The following is a 17,592-nucleotide window of genomic DNA, read 5'->3' on the forward strand; positions in this document are numbered from 1 at the left end:
TCTTGTCTCTCTCTTTTCTTGCTCTTGCTCTCCCACCATAGCTCGCGTGCAAGCTTCGATCCTTCTCACCTTTCATGTTGTCGTCCTGAGAAATAGTTTAAAACCAATCCTTCAACCTTTCACCTTAAAAAATCAATACTTTTTGCTATGGTTGCATGTTTAAGTTTCTTAATGGGTGTTCTTATGCACATCTTGTTCCATTATCAATTCACTTCTTCTTTTCATCAAGATTACCCTGTCCTAAAAGACACAAGAAATGTTTTTGTTTCTTTTTGTTTTGTCTTCAATGAAGCTTACTTTTCTTTCCTTTTTCCATGAGTTGGGTGGGAGAACTTCAATGTTTTATCCTTAGTAGTAAGGGTGTACTTTGATTCCATATATTTTACAAGTTTCTATTTGTGCTTCACTAGTGATTATCTTTCATTATGTATTGAGTGTGATATTGCTCTTGTGTTCAATTTGTTGAAGAGCCCTATCTTTTGGGTTTTGTTTGTGGTTTTATTTGGTGTGTTTGTGACCTAGGCTTCAATGACCTAGTTGTGTGTGTATTTTTGTGATTATTTCCTTTTTCGATCCAATGACAATTCAAAGATGATGAAGAAAAGAAATGAAAAAACCAAGAAAAAGATGAAGATGAAGGTTTTTTAAGTGTTGATCGTGGATCTCCTTCAAATTTTTTCGCGTGGACGCGTCACACTTAAGCGTGGGAGGAATGATAACCAGGAAATATGTGCAAATAAAGGCACCAAAATGTGCTCAACATGGAAACATCCTTTGTAATTTGACACTTTGCTTTTGTACTTTCTTATCAAAATTTTAAATATGAAGCAATGTAAAATGTGTAGTCCAAAAGGCTCACATTAAAAAAATGGTGAAAGGAAAAGAAAGGTCAAACACCTATTGTCTCATGAAAAAATAAAAGGGTCTTTAGACCTTAGCCAAAATGTATGCAATTCAAATTTTTATAATATCAAGAAAGGAAAAGGAAGAGGCTTGTTGGGTGATTTGAGGAGGTGGGAGGTTGAGATGGTTACAACCTCTCTCTTCCTTTATCTTCTCCTCTCACACTTCATTTCCTCCTCTCTCCCATTTTTGCACAACTCTCATCTTTCTTGTTCTTGCTCCTTTCTCTTGTGCTTCATTGCCAAATCTAATGGAGAGTGAGGAAGAGGAAGAGGGTGAGGATGGAAGAATTTCCTAGTTTCTTGTGTGCCTTCCTCTTGTGTGTTTTCGAGAAATGGTTGTTGGTGAAGAAGAAGGTTTCTTGTAGGTTTTTGTGGCCAGCAAGTGTACTTCCAGCCTCTCTTGGCCAGTTCATGGTTCGATTTCTCTCGTGGCAGGGTGCTCTTCATTTGGTGCACTGGCCGGAAAAGAGGTGGCTATGGAGCTTGCAAGAAAGATGGGCTTTGAAGTACATGAAAAGGGTCCAAGGCTTCAATGGCTTTGCTTTTTGCAAAGTCTCATGCTTAATCATTCTCATGATAGAGGAGCCATGACAATCTGAGAAGTGCAAGGAAACGAAGGTCTAATGAGAGAGGAGATGGAGAAGGCTCTCAAAGACGTCTCCCATGACGTCAAGAAATATCGCACTCAATGCACTGACATCTGCTATCTCATACGGTCCCTCTCGCCGCTCGTCCTCTCCACTCAGCAAACACTCCCCAACCTTCTCCTTCAACACCAAGAAGCCAGAGATGCATTAAAGAAAGCCGTGCTGGCATTGTGGAGCCTCTCCAATATGACCACTTTAGACAAAATCATGAATCAAGAAGAGCCAACAAAATGCTTGCAGAAGACTATGGAAGGAGTGCGAATGGTCTCAAGAGAGGAGGAGTGCTAGTTGCAATTGATCGATTTTCCGCCAACTGCGGCTTTCGTGTCATCGACTCGACTTTGCCCCCCTCTCCTCGGTGCGAGTCCTGCTACTTCTGTGGAAATGGGTCTCCTTGACAAGCTCTAGGATGATGTTGTCGTGAGTCCCCTAGCTATGATAGCAACCTTGGCCACCTCCGCAAAGGACCTAGAATGCAAGATGAATATTTTTCGTTCCGTAAGACTGATAAGTGACCATTTCTGACTCTTGGCCCTCCACAGAAGGGTTATCTCACCATCATTTTATCCATCTGCGTGGATGGAAATCCATGTTGTCGTCCTGAGAAATAGTTTAAAACCAATCCTTCAACCTTTCACCTTAAAAAATCAATACTTTTTGCTATGGTTGCATGTTTAAGTTTCTTAATGGGTGTTCTTATGCACATCTTGTTCCATTATCAATTCACTTCTTCTTTTCATCAAGATCACCCTATCCTAATAGACACAAGAAATGTTTTTGTTTCCTTTTGTTTTTCCTTCAATAAAGCTTACTTTTCTTTCCTTTTTCCATGGGTCAGATTGGAGAACTTCAATGTTTTATCCTTCATAGTAAGGGTGTACTTTGATTCCATATCTTTTGCGGGTTTCTATTTGTGCTTCACTAGTGATTATCTTTCATTCTATATTGAGTGTGATATTGCTACTGTGTTCAATTTGTTGAAGAGCCCTATCTTTCGGGTTTTGTTTGTGGTTTTATTTGGTGTGTTTGTGACCTACGCTTCAACGACCTAGTTGTGTAAGTATTTTTGTGATTATTTCCTTTCTCGATCCAATGACAATTCAAAGATGATGAATAAAAGAAATGAAGAAACGAAGACAAAGATGAAGATGAAGGTTTTTTAAGTGCTGATTGTGGTTCTTCTTCAAATTTGTTCGCGAGGATGCTTCACACTTAAGCATGGGAGGAATGATAACCAGGAAATATGTGCAAATAAAGGCACCAAAATGTTCTGAACATGGAAACATCCTTTGCAAATTGACACTTTGCTTTTGTACTTTCTTGTCAAAATTGCAAATATGAAGCAATGTAAAATGTGTAGTCCAAAAGGCTCACATTAAAAAAATGTTGAAAGGAAAATAAAGGTCAAACACCTTTTTTCTCATGCAAAAATAAAGGGTCTTTAGACCTTAGCCAAAATGTATGCAATTCAAATTTTCATAATATCAAGAAAGGAAAAGGAAGAGGCTTGTAGGGTGATTTGAGGAGGTGGGAGGTTGAGGTGGTTACAACCTCTCTCTTTCTTTATCTTCTCCTCTCATGCTTCATTTCCTCCTCTCTCCCATTTTGGCACAACTCTCATCTTTCTTGTTCTTGCTCCTTTCTCTTGTGCTTCATTGCCAAATCTAATGGAGAGTGCGAAAGAGGAAGAGGGTGAGGATGGAAGAATTTCCTAATTTCTTGTGTACCTTTCTCTTGTTTGTTTTGGAGCAATGGTTCTTGGTGAAGAAGAAGGTTTCTTGGAGGTTTTTGTGGCCAGCAAGTGTGCTTGTAGCCTCTCTTGGCCGGTTTGTGGTTCAATTTGTGCCGGGCAGGGTGCTCTTCATTTGGTGCACTGGCCAGGAAAGAGGTGGCTATGTAGCTTGCAAGAAAGATGGGTTTTGAAGTACATGAAAAGGGTCCAAGGCTTCAAGGTCTTTGTTTTTTGCAAAGTCTCATGCTTAATTATTATCATGATAGAGGAGCCATGACAATCTAAGAAGTACCAGAAAACGAAGGTCTAATGAGAGAGGAGATGAAGAAGGCTCTCAAAGACATCTCCCATGACGTCAAGAACTATTGCACTCACTGCACTAATATCTGCTATGTCATATAGTCCCTCTCACCGCTTGTCCTCTCCACTCAGCAAACACTCCCCAACCTTCTCCTTGAACACCAAGAAGCCAGAGATGCATTAATCGAGGAAGCCATGCTGGCACTGTGGAGCCTCTCTAATCTGACCACATTAGGCAAACTCATGAATCAAGAAGAGCCAACGAAATGCATGCAAAAGATTATGGAAGGAGTGTGAATGGTGTCAAGAGAGGTGGAGTGCTATTTGCAAAACTAATCAATTTTCCACCAATTGTGGCTTTCGTGTCATCGAACTGACTCTGTCCCCCTCTCCTCTGTGCAAGTCCTGCTACTTCTGTGTAAATGGGTTTCCTTGACAAGTGCTAGGATGATGTTGTCGTACGTCCCCCAGACATGACAGCAACTTTGGCCACCTCCGCAAAGGACCCAGAATGCAAGATGAATCTTTTTCCTTTAGTGAGATTGATGAGTGACCATTTCTGACTCTTGGCTCTCCACAGAACGGTTATCTCACCATCATTTTATCCATCCATGTGGAGGGAAATACATTTCATCATCCTGAGATATCGTTTAAAACCAATCCTTCAACCTTTGACCTTAAAAAATCAATACTTTTTGCTATGGTTGCATGTTTAAGCTTCTTAATAGTTGTTCTTATGCACATCTTGTTCCATTATCAATTCACTTCTTTTTTTCATCAAGATCACCCTGTCCTAAAAGACACAAGAAATGTTATTGTTTCTTTTTGTTTTGTCTTCAATAAAGCTTACTTTTCTTTCCTTTTTGGAGAACTTTAATGTTTTATCCTTAGTAGTAAGGATGTACTTTGATTCAATATCTTTTGCGGGTTTCTATTTGTGGTTCACTAGTGGTTATATTTCATTCTATATTGAGTGTGATATTGCTCTTGTGTTCAATTTGTTGAAGAGCCCTATCTTTTGGGTTTTGTTTGTGGTTTTATTTGGTGTGTTTGTGACCTAGGCTTCAACGACCTAGTTATGTGTGTATTTTTATTATTATTTCCTTTCTCGATCCAATGACAATTCAAAGATGATGAAGAAAAGAAATGAAGAAACCAAGACAAAGATGAAGATGAAGGTTTTTAAGCATGGGGGGAATGATAACCAGGAAATATGTGCAAATAAAGGCACCAAAATGTGCTCAACATGGAAACATCCTTTGCAAATTGACACTTTGCTTTTGTACTTTCTTGTCAAAATTTCAAATATGAAGCAATGTAAAATGTGTAGTCCAAAAGTCTCACATTAAAAAAATATTGAAAGGAAAAGAAAGGTCGAAACACCTTTTGTCTCATGCAAAAATAAAGGTTCTTTAGACCTTAGCCAAAATGTATGCAATTCAAATTTTTATAATATCAAGAAAGGAAAAGGAAGAGGCTTGTCGGGTGATTTGAGGAGGTGGGAGGTTGAGGTGTTTACAACCTCTCTCTTCGTTTATCTTCTCCTCTCATGCTTCATTTCCTCCTCTCTCCCATTTTGGCACAACTCTCATCTTTCTTGTTCTTGCTCCTTTCTCTTGTGCTTCATTGCCAAATCTAATGGAGAGCGAGGAAGAGGAAGAGGGTGAGGATGGAAGAATTTCCTAATTTCTTGTGTGTCTTCCTCTTGTTTGTTTTGGAGCAATGGTTCTTGGTGAAGAAGAGAGTTTCTTGGAGGTTTTTGTGGCCAGAAAGTGTACTTGCAGCCTCTCTTGGTCGGTTCGTGCCATGGCAAGGTGCTCTTCAAGAAACTTGGAGGAAAATATGACACATTCTTATAGATTGTGAGAATCGTACTATGGACAAGATTTGTATCTCAGTTGAAATTTTAATATAAATTTTACTTTCAAGGAATTTGTCTGATCTGTTTTCGTGTTAGTGCATAAAATTATGTAAAAGAACATGTGACTTACAGGTTAATTAAGGAAATTGCTTGTATGTGTTACCACTAATGTGCCCTTAGGTAAGTAGGAAACTAAAGCTATCAAGGGAAGCAGGTTAATTACGGAAATTGCTTGTATGTGTTACCACTAATGTGCCCTTAGGTAAGTAGGAAACTAAAGCTATCAAGGGAAGTAGGTGGGCGGAACCCCCAATAGGTCCATCCTACTGTAGAGTGGTCCCAGAGAACTGGGAGGCTTTTCAACATTCAAATCAGGATGACATATTGAACTTAGATAATGTAGGGTACACCTTGGCACATATCATTTTAGGGGAATGGAATGGAACTTTACCCTATGGGTAGAGAGGTCAAGCAATGCATCCCTCTCATTTGGGGCTTGCATCAAGGTATTGTGAGCAAGATCTCCTTGAAGAATGAAGCCATGTAATAGATTTATATGAAAGAAAGCAACTTTGTAGGTGAGGTAGTGGTTGGTCTCTCATTCAAACATAAATGCAATGATATTGGCTCTAGAAGGAGAACCGTAGCTCTGGTGGTGAATACAAAGGAAGTTTGAGATAAATCATTACATAACCAAGAAGATTTCAAGCTTCAAGTGGAGGTAAACCACAAGTCATTGCAAACTTATTGGCACTTGTATTATAGAAAAATATGGAGGGGAAATAAAAGGGAGTCTCAACAAAGAACATCTTCCTCAAGCCGAAGAAGATTTCAAGCTTTGGCTAGAGGCAAACCCACAAGTGGTTGCAAACTTATTAGCACGTGTTACAAAAAATAAGATGGAGGACTAGTTTGTGGGGGACTCATCCTAGAAAAGATTTGTGGTAATGTCTTGTGGTTCAATACAAGAGCAATAGTAGTCTTTTTTACTAGGAGGCCTCCCAAGGCTATGAAGGGTGCTTCTTGGTTCAATGCTCTCCTTAAAAATGAAGGATATGCGAAGAAGATTTACTATGGGGGAAAGGATTCTATGAAGTTGTTTGTGAAAATAAGAATATAGCTTAGAAGGTTCTCAATTAGGGCATTTTATTTTGGGGGATCAACTTTGTTTACATTATGCCTTGGTAGCCCATCAAATTAGAAAGAGACCACTTGTGAAGGGAATTTCTCACTTGGGTCAAAATTTGCAAGCTCATAGCCTACACATGGAACATGCTTCCTAACATTTCTAGATTCCCCATTGGCTAACCCTTTTTGCAAACTTAGAGGGGGTTTCGTATCTCTTTTTATGCCATTGAAGAAACCCATATAATACAGAGTTGGAATTAAAATGGAATAAAAAATAGAAATAAGAAAAGCTCGCATGGAGACACAACTATCCACATGATTAGATTCTCAAATGTCCATGCATGATAGGTCTTCAAGGCTCTCACAAATTAGACATGGCTACCCATACAATTATACTATCAAATATCCATGCAATGACTGGGCTTATTGTAGTTCTTATTCTTTTAGGTATGTTCTTCTTACTTGGTGATAGGTTCTTCCTATTCAATAAGGAATGTTGTGTAGAGGGTTTTGCTTCCTAATCCTTTGGAACATGTAAGACAAGAAACCTCACTATGTGGATATTGACATCTTGTAGTGGGAAAATCTCAAGGTTAAACTATCTTGGAACAAGACTGTAGGCTCATATCACAATTGTAGCCTATGGGGACATTAATATAAACAATACCCTAGTTTGGAGGAGGAATAAGAAGCCAATGGAATTATCAAAAAGTGTGTTGGGTGGATATGGCAATGCCCACATGACATAGCAACAATAAGAAGGATTAAAATCAATCTAGAGTAAAAGAATAAGATAATGAATTATCGAAAATAGCTAGAAGTCATGAAGACAAATCTATAGCTACCAAGCAAAGCCATGTTGTACCTAAATGCATTGATATTAATCCACCTCTTGTTAAGGACTTCTCGAATAAGGCCTCCATATCTCATAATAGAAAATTCAGGCTACTAGATGGTAGGTGAACTACAATCCAACATCCAGCCTTGTGGTCAAGAGAGATAAGACTAACATACAAAAGTTTCAAGGGTAAACTAACTATTTTTCTAGTAATACAACAAAACCCTATGAAAGGCTTGTCACAAATATTATTATTGAAGATGTTATTTTCAATTATGCTTGGTTTGAAGATAAGGAAAATAGCATTCAAGGTTTGGATAATGTGGTGTCGAAGGGGTTTTTGTCGAAAGGTTGAATCCACCAGGGATCAGAGGTAGAAGGAAGCAGAGATAGGAGATGCAAGAGAAGATAAAGAATACACAAGAGGTAAACACAATAATGACAAAGCACAATGAATGAAATTAATATGTATGGACATAACCTGTAATCCTTTGTCTGGCACTACTCATAAGCACTCTCCAGGCATTAGATCTCCTGGAGCTCCCTCATAGAACAAAAACGTGGACCAGAAATAACAGTTCCTTCTCTACTGCTCGAAACCCAAATCTGATGGCTCCTTTGGCTTCGAAAGGGGGGTAAAACCCCGAAACACCTCCTCATGGATCTCCCAGATTACTTCTTCTTCCTCTTCCAATTCAAACTGCAGTTTTCAGCATGTCAATAGCGATCGCGATGCGCGCAATTTTATCAATCTATTTTTTTAATGAAAATCCCATAATTGGCTAAAAAAGCAACTTGCTTTCTGTATGCCATCCTAATTTAGAAAATTTTAAAACTTTTTTGGATTTTTTACAATAAATAATATTAAAAATAAGCTTAAATTATCCAAAAATCTAGTATTTTGAGATAATCCATGCTACTCACACTAGTACTAATGACTCAGATCACACTGACTCTCTTGATCAATAAGAAAATCGGATGATGATGCATTCCAGAGCTTTTCACACTGTGTTCGTGTAGTAGTGGCACGACATCCACCCCCTCTGAATCTGCACATCCTCCGGTATGTGCCAAAATCCTAGTTGTCACCAGATTCTAAGTCCTCCTCAACCCCTGCAACCATATCCTTTGCTTCTTCATCTTCCATATCTTCCTGGCTAGCCCCTATATCATCACCACTATTTTCTTCCAATTTTGGCAACTCATAGGCAGTAGATTCCTGCCTCTTGAATAATTTGATTCTTTTCCCTGCTACCGAAAGTTTTATGGTTGTCCCATCCAACTCATTTAATGCATAAGTAGCATTATCAAATACCTATCTTACCACATAGGGTCCAAACCATCTTTTGGAAACTTTACACATGGTACTATGCTGGTTGTCTAAACTGCTATCATAAACCAATACCCAATCCCCATCTTATATGGTTCTTGGCCTCAATCTATGTCTTTTGTCAGACCGTTTCTTGTTCTATATCCTTGTTGCCCTTAACTTTGCAATTGTTGCCTTTATATCTTCTGACTTTCTTTACAATTTTCAAATGCGTAAGGCCAATAACTCCTCTCGATTCAACTCCTCCTCCCAAGGTAGCACACTCCATGTGACTTTCATCTCTTCTATCATGATGATAGGTTTTTGACCATGCATCAATTCTGTAGGTATATATCCTGTAACGGCACTACTATGAGTTATTTTGTCAGCCCACAAAGCATAAGGGAGCAATCATGGCCACTCTTTTACTTTCTCTCCACATGCTTTTGTTAATGCCTTCACAATAGGTGGATGACCACTTTCACTTTCTCCATTTCCTTCAGGGTTATAGGCTAAAGTTAAATCAAGCTTTATCCCCAACCGTGCAAAGAATTCATGAGCTTCATCTGCATCTAGCTCACCCCTATCTGTAGTAATTTTTCCCACACAGCCATACTGACAAAAGATCTCTTCTAAGAGAAAAGTACACACAACATTTTTTGTCTTAGTACATAAAGCTCTTCCTCATTTTCCAAAGACCTATAGGCATTGTGACAAAATCCACCACCCACTTAAAATGAAGAGACAATGGATATGTGGGTTGCAATCCATCACGATGTCTCACAGATGAATGCATTTGACATGTCGTACATGTTTCCACAAAGTGAGCAACATCCTTATATATACCCTACCACCAATATCTTTCTTTGATCTTTACAAAAGTACCCCAAACACCTCTATGACCAGCCCATAAGCTTTCATGAAATTCTTGCATAACATTTACTTGTGAAGCTCTATCACCTGAAACTCGCAATGGCATTCCCTGTTTATTTTTAGCATGTTTCCATAAGTATCCATCCATCTTTCAAGAAAAAACCATAGGTTTTTCTCTTAATCTTTTTAAACTCCTCATCTTACCATTCATCTCTCTTTGTTAATGTACTGAGGTATTGACCAATTCTCGGCCACTCTCCTAAATATTTGTCTTTCAAAAATACTTCTACACAAGATGCAAAACATCTAAAGTGTCTTCTTTTTGTTGTCCAAGCTTCTGTTAATGCTGTAGCAACACCTTGCATTGCTAAATTCACTCTTACAACATCATTTTCAGCCGCAAGAAAGTCATCTTCTTCCTCCTCATCCATCATCCCATCTTCATTCTCATAGCGTGCTTGAGATAACATGTTTGCCACTGGGTTATCTCTTCTTGCAATATGCTGAAATTCAGGGTTCAAAGATTTAATGTATGCAATCCACCGAAGCATAGCAATGTCCGTGGTAGCACAACTAGTAATCATACCTAATACCGGAAAACAATCAGTCTCAATGACTACATGAGCACCCATAAAATACTCCTTATCATATTTAAGGGTTGTCATTATTCCCTGTAATTCTCTTTTAACCTGTGGATACCTTCTCTGTTGTTCAATCAATACTTTAGCACCAAAGCATATTGCTTATCTTTTCCCTTCCTCATCATCTTGCACAATCGCCCATCCAATCTCGATTGGGCTTGTATCAACAGTAATAATGATAGGTTTTCCATGTGAATAGTAAGCCTTTCTCAATGTAGGAGAAGATTTCAAGAGTTGCTTCAATTTCTTCATTTCTTTCTGATGCTTCATTTCCCAATGAAAACTCTGACCTTTCCTCAAAAGTTGATATAGAGCATCGATTACATGTGCAAAGTGAGGAATCCATATCAAATAGAACACACATGCTCCCAAGAATCTACGCACCTCTGATACATTTGTGCATACATCTTGCATTCTATCATGTTAGATATGATCAATGCCCCACCCTCATTAGGTACTACCAATGATCCATGGTGCTCAAAGTTGTAAGGCCCCCATTATGAGGAGAAGCCAAGTGTGAGCCCGGACATTGGTGGAGTCCTGACTTGTATATCAGATGAGGTCTATGTGACCGGATGGCAAAAAGGTGACCATTGTGGGTCTAATCTTTGGGTTAGACAGAGTGGTTAAGCTGGTAGCAACTCGAGGCACATTGCATTGAGTTGCGTGGTAAGGGAGTTAAAAGGGGCCCCTATTGTGGGGTCCGGGGGCCGCGGAAGCGGCCCCTGGCTAGGGGGTCCCAGGGGGGCCAGCGGCCCCCCTGGCGGGGGTCCGGGGGCAGCGCTCCCGGCCCGATGGTAAAGGGAATATTCCCTGGAATATTCCCTGGCCGACTAGTGGAGGCCCATATGGTAGGTCGGTCAATAGGCCGACCTAACGACCTTCGCGGGCTATAAAAGCTAAACCCCTTCGTAGCCATCTTACACTCATCTTTCACCCAGTCAGAGTTGTTGTTCCAGCTAGCCTTAAGCTCTTCACCTATCTTCTGTCTAGATCGCTATCTAAGCTTCATTTAGTGGAAGCGCACGGGTGGACAGAGCCATCTTTGTATCAGTTGTTTGGAGTTAAAGAATTTTACTGATTCTCCTCTTATCTGTTGTGTACTCTCTATCTCTTTCTCAGATTCTGTTCGCTGCGCCGTGTAATATTTTACATGGTATCAGAGCCCAGGGGGCTCTAGAGATCGGAGAGCGTGCAAGAGGCAAAGGCTTCAACAGCAAAGAGAAACGATGTCGACTCCGGGAAGCAGTTCTGGCGCATCAGGAAGCGGTGCAGGAGGTGGTGCTGCTGTACCGGCTATTCAAACACTGAGGATTCGTCCACCAACCTTCAGTGAAGGCAAGTTAGATGGTACAAACTACACCTTGTGGAAGTTCAAAATTACAACTATCCTTGATTCTTATGAGCTTCTGGAGACTGTGCTGGGGACTGACGCAGAACCACAGCCTATCCCCGACCCATCAAATCCTAGTGTGATGATTCCTCCGAATGCAGATCTTCTACGAGCTTGGAAACGAAGGAATGCAGATGCATTGTGTGCCTTAGTTACAAGCTGTTCTGACAGTGTTTTGACTCTAATTCAGCATACAACCAAAGCGTCAGAGGCTTGGAATGTACTAAGGAGTCAATATGAAACATGAAACCAAACAAGGATTCAAAACTTGGAGAATCAACTAGCAGCGGAGAAGTTTGCTGAAGGAGAGACGGTTGAAGCATTCATCACTCGGATTAAGAATCTGCGCGACCAGATGGTTGGCGCTGGGATACAAAAGACTAGCGAAGAGCTAGCTCGGAGGTGTCTTCGGATTTGTCCACAAAAGTTTGATGGACTAGTAACTGCCCTTAATACTCAGGTGAGACCTCAAGCTTTGACTTTTGAGGAGTTTTGTGCATTATTAATGGAGGAGGAGTTGAGGCTGAAAGCCCGAGAAGGAAGCAACAATGGAGATGCTGCATTCTCTGCCAATGCAAAAGGCAAAGGTGTTTCCTCCACCAAAAATGATGGTGACAAAAAGAAAAAGGGCGGCAAGAAGAAGTTTCAAGGAGAGTGCTTCTACTGTAAGAAGAAAGGACATGCAATTGCAGATTGTCGTGTCAAGAAGGCAGATGAAAAGAATGGTACCCTTAAAACTAAAGGGAAAGAGACAGCCAATACGGCTGAAGCAGAGTTGGAATTATTCATGGCGACCATTGAGGAAGTGTGCTCCTCGGCGCAAGAAGAATCTACCACTGACTCTTAGGTGTTGGATAGTGGGGCCTCCCGTCACATGACCAACAAGAAAGGTCTATACAGTTCTATGCAGCCTCTACAAGAATCCATCACTGTGACGGTTGGAAATGATGCTAAATGCCCTGCTGCGGGCACAGGTACTATTTCTTTTGTTGCTGCAAATGGTGAAGTCAAAAAGCTTTCAAATGTGTTGTATGTTCCCGAAATCAGGAGAAATCTCTTATCAGTTGCTGCCAGAACTGATCTTGGTCATGAAGTGAGGTTCAAGAAGACAGGTGCAGAAATTATTGATAGTGCTGGCACAATTGTTGGCAAAGGAGAAAGAAGGAACAACCTGTATGAGCTAAGTGCTCTTATAGCCACCGCTGGAGTGGGCACAAGTAAGCTTTGGCATGAAAGGTTTGGACACATCGGATTTGCAGTATTGAAGGAGATGCAAAAGCAAGGTATGGTTGCTCACCTACCTACAATAACTGAATTGAAGGAACCATGTGAAGCTTGTATGATGGGCAAGCAACAGAGAAAGGCATTTCCACAAGAAAGCAAGAATAGAGCACATGCTCCTCTAGAGTTGGTGCATGCTGACTTGTGTGGTAAGATGCCTACACAGGCCTTGGGGGGATCTTCTTATTTTATGTTGATTGTCGACGACTACAGTAGGAAGATGTGGGTGTACTTCCTTCGTGATAAGGCTCAAGCTTTTGGTAAGTTTAAAGAATGGCTAATACTTGTTTAGAATGAAACAGGGAAAAGTGTGAAGAAATTTAGAACAGATGGTGGTGGTGAGTTCAACTCAAAGGAGTTTGAAGGCTTTTGCAAGAGCAAAGGGATCAAGCGTCAATTGACGACGCCTCACACACCTCAGCAGAATGGTGTTGTGGAACGCAGGAATCGTACCATTGTGGAGATGGCAAGATGCATGCTAAAGGGCAAGGGATTGCCTAACCATTTTTGGGCTGAAGCTGTTAATACTGCAGTCTACATTCTAAATCGGAGCTACACAAAGGCTCTCAAGGGAAAAACACCTCATGAGGCTTACACTGGTAAGAAACCATCTGTTTCACATTTCAGAATTTTTGGATGTGAATGTTATGCACATGTTCCAGATGAGAAGAGAAACAAGTTACAACCAAAAAGCAGAAAATGTATCTTCTTGGGTTATAGTGATGAGCAGAAGGCTTACAAGTTATATGACCAAGAGGCAAAGAAGATCATCGCGAGCCGTGATGTGGTGTTCAAGGAGGAGCCGCATACAGTGGAGGAGGAGAAGGCAAGGTCTTCCACTTTATCATCAAGCGAAGAAGTAGTCCACTATGAACCTGTCCCGAGAGCTATCCCTATCCTTAAGGAGGAGGAAGCATCATCTTCAGATGATGAGGAAAAAGTTCACCAACCTAACATCACCCCACCGAAAAAGCCATTGCCGCGCTGGGTGAAGCAGCTCTATGACCACAATAATCCTATGCCTGCATCTGTTGAGGAGAAGGCAGACGGACCAAGGAGGTCTCAGAGAATAGAGGAGCAAAGGAGGGCTTCTGCTCACATAGTCAACATGGCCTTGATGGTTGAGATTATGAGAGAAGTAAAGGAGCCAACTGACTTAGAAGAAGCACTTGCAGATCCATCATGGCAGGCTGCTATGCAGGCGGAGTATGACAGCATAATGAAGAATGACACTTGGGAGCTAGTGGATCGGCCAGCAAAGCGGAAGATTATTGGCACCAAGTGGATCTGGAAGGTAAAGTACAAGGCTGATGGTACCTTAGAAAAGTACAAAGCTAGACTGGTTGCCCAAGGATTTTCACAAGTTGAAGGGTTTGATTTTCAAGAGTCATTTGCCCCAAGTGCCAGAATGACCACTATTCGCACGGTACTTGCAGTGGCTGCCCACAAGAAGTGGCCAGTGTACCAAATGGATGTTAAGTCAGCGTTCTTAAATGGTGACCTCAAGGAGGAGGTGTACGTGGCTCAGCCACCAGGGTTTGAGGCCCCCCAATGTGAGAACAAAGTGTGTAAACTGAAGAAGGCATTGTATGGGCTGAAACAAGCCCCCAGAGCATGGTACCAGCGGATAGATAGGTTCTTTTTAAACCTAAACTTCAAAAGATGTGCCTCAGATGCTAACTTGTATGTTTACAGGGATGGTAAAAAGTCTGTAGTGATTGTCCTATATGTGGACGACCTTCTTATTACAAGTGACTATGAAGATATGATCAACCAAACTCGAAAGGCTTTGAGTTCTGAGTTTGAAATGACAGACTTGGGCTTGCTGCACTATTGTTTGGGGATTGAAGTCTGGCAAGAGCCAGGAAAGATCTTCATCTCTCAGAAGAAGTAAGCATGGGAGATCTTGAAGGCATTTGGCATGACCGAGTGCAAGGAGATAGCTACGCCTATGGAGGTGAATGTAAAGTTATCCATTGAGGATACATCAGCACTAGCAGACATTGGGAGGTATAGGAGGTTGGTCGGCAGTCTATTTCAATGATCTCATCATGAAATTCTCGCTTGGCAATACCAAGCACCTCTCCCAAGGTGAATTCCACCCAACTGTTTAAGATCTGTTCTTTAAAAACCTTCTTAAGATCTGTGGTTGTCTCAATGTCAGATTGCAACTTATATCCTCGCTGCTTGCCCTTCTTTTTGCCCTCTTATTTTCTATCCTATTTTTTCTCTTGATTGACCTCTTCCATAACATGCTCGGGAGATGGATGATTTGTAGCGTTAGGCTGATCCACACTTCTTCTTGTCATTCTTTTAGATGTCCCTGCATTATCTTCATCTCTCTTTCTTTTTTCTTCCACAAGTACATCTGTGTTTTGTACCTTTGCTAAATATGCATACACTGAATATGCATCTACCGGTGATTCCCAACCAGTTATGTCACGAATGTCTTGCAATGCACGAGACATTTCACAATCGGTAACCTTTTTCTTTTCAGCTGCATGTAAAGCATGTGTCCATATTTCAGCCTTTGGATCAACCATCACTTGGCATGCATTCTATCCAACTGTAGACCAAAAGTAGAAGCATGTACTGCCGCATAAGCATTTCGAACAGCCAAATCTTCCAACAACTTCTGCATACCTCCCTTTCCAAAATTCAAAGCAAGAGACAATCCCATTTCTTGTGCATGGATATTGCCATCTTTCCAAAAGATGAGTTGTCATGTCAAGGCCTCTTGATAAACAGCACAATCCTTTCTCTCATGCTGCAAACTATCACACCACATACATCTTTTTCTTGGCTTAGGGACTACTGCCTGTCCCCTATCTTCTTGTTCTTTTTCATTCAATTTCGCAACCTTCAATTGAAGATCCGGCATCACTTTGACCAATTCATCTAAGACATCTTCCCTAATAGAGGAAACAATAGCAGGTACAGCCATAGGGTTAGCCACAGAAGTAGGTGGCTTACTAGATACATCAACTCTCTTGCCCGTAACAAGGCAAACTAGAAACATGCAATCTTTCTCTTTTTCTTTGCTTCTTCACAAGTGCAGTAACAACTTCCTTGACATGTCTCCACTCTATTTTTTAGTCCTCTCTCTATAGTCGGATCCTTTAGCAAATCGTCAAGCTTCTCTTGAAGCTCAGGATCAGCTACTCGTAGAAACAATTCAATTTTCTGACTTGCAAGAGCTTGCTATTCTACAAGATCCAATTTCTCAAATCGACTTTCAAATTCTCTTAACAATTCTGTAGCCACAAGACTTTTATTGGGTTGTAAAACACACTTGTGAAAAGTCTTGTGTGTAACCTAATTGGTATTCTCAATGTAAAATTCTTCCCTGAGTATCTTCTTGAAAGCTACCCAGTCAGCATCCTGCATGTATAATTTAGTGATTCGCCCTTTCAGTTCATGTACAATAACACGTACAAAATACCAGCTCCACGCGAGTTGAGCCACTCTAAAGAATTACATCTTTTGAGCATAGGTGTGTGCATGTGTTGCTTTGCAATGTAGGTTAGGAAGTGTTGAAAGAGAGAGAAATGGAAGCGAGTGTTTTCAAATTTTTTCTTGTGTTGGTTTTTATTCTTTGCAATGTAGGTACGAAAATGTATGTGTGTGAGCATAGTTTAGAGCCGACCTCAAAGATAGATAAGTTTAGAGCCGAACTCAAAGAGATAGGTACAATTTTTTTAAAAAAAAGACCTGAAATATATATAGTGGAGTGGTCCCAATATACAATATAGAATCGTTATTAAATTATCATTCCATTACATCGCAGTCAAGATGTCTAGCACTCACGACCAACATGGTGGTGATCGTGAGGCTTGGCTCAATCGACGTGTCCCCTGTCCATGCACGCAATGCAAATTGCCCATTCGTCGGGAACGTCGTTTGTCCATAGAGCATGTGCAACGGTATGGAGAGTTTCGAGTTGAGATAATCGACCAAGCAATCTTGAATTACAAGATTGCAGTAAGTTCTCTCTCATTACTATATGACATGTAATTGATTTAAGTATAACAGTTTGGGGTTATCTTAGAAGTTAGCTCCTTAACGTCCTTTATAGGGTCAGGGCCATGTCGATACATTGCAGTTCGCAGATCTCTTTCATCCAGTAAGACGGGTTCATCTGCGCTCTATACAAATGCTGTCCGAGATAACTAACTATCTCATAGAAGGTGATAACTCTCAACCCCCTTCTATGGGTGAGAATGCTGGAGACATGGATGATCCTTCTGCTTTTTTGGAGCCCGAGTTAGAGGACATGATCAAATCATTGCTTCCGACAGACTCAGAATCCCAAGATCCTTTAATTGCGGAGGCTGCCATTCCTGTTTGAAGACACTTCTTGCATTGTTGAGCATACAAACTAAGTATGGATGGAGCAATACGAGTGTGATAGAGCTATTCAGGTATATTATGATGTGTATTGAAAGCCATTAAAATGCATTATGTAGTACTCTAATAATGTGTTTCATTGCAATTTGTAGAACGTTGAAATCTTACATTTTGCCTACCCAAAACACGATGCTTGAGTCTCGTGATGATGCAAGACAAGTGCTGCAAAAGCTAGGCATGGATTAAAATTGCATTCATGCTTGCCCCAATGATTGTGTTCTCTTCTGGGGAGAGTTTGAATTGTTGGCCAGATGTCCCAAGTGCAGTGCAGATAGGT

Source organism: Lygodium microphyllum, chromosome 11 (assembly GCF_053477565.2).
Source record: "Lygodium microphyllum isolate KBCC chromosome 11, Lygodium_microphyllum_v1.1.10, whole genome shotgun sequence".
In the NCBI taxonomy this organism is placed as follows: domain Eukaryota; kingdom Viridiplantae; phylum Streptophyta; class Polypodiopsida; order Schizaeales; family Lygodiaceae; genus Lygodium; species Lygodium microphyllum.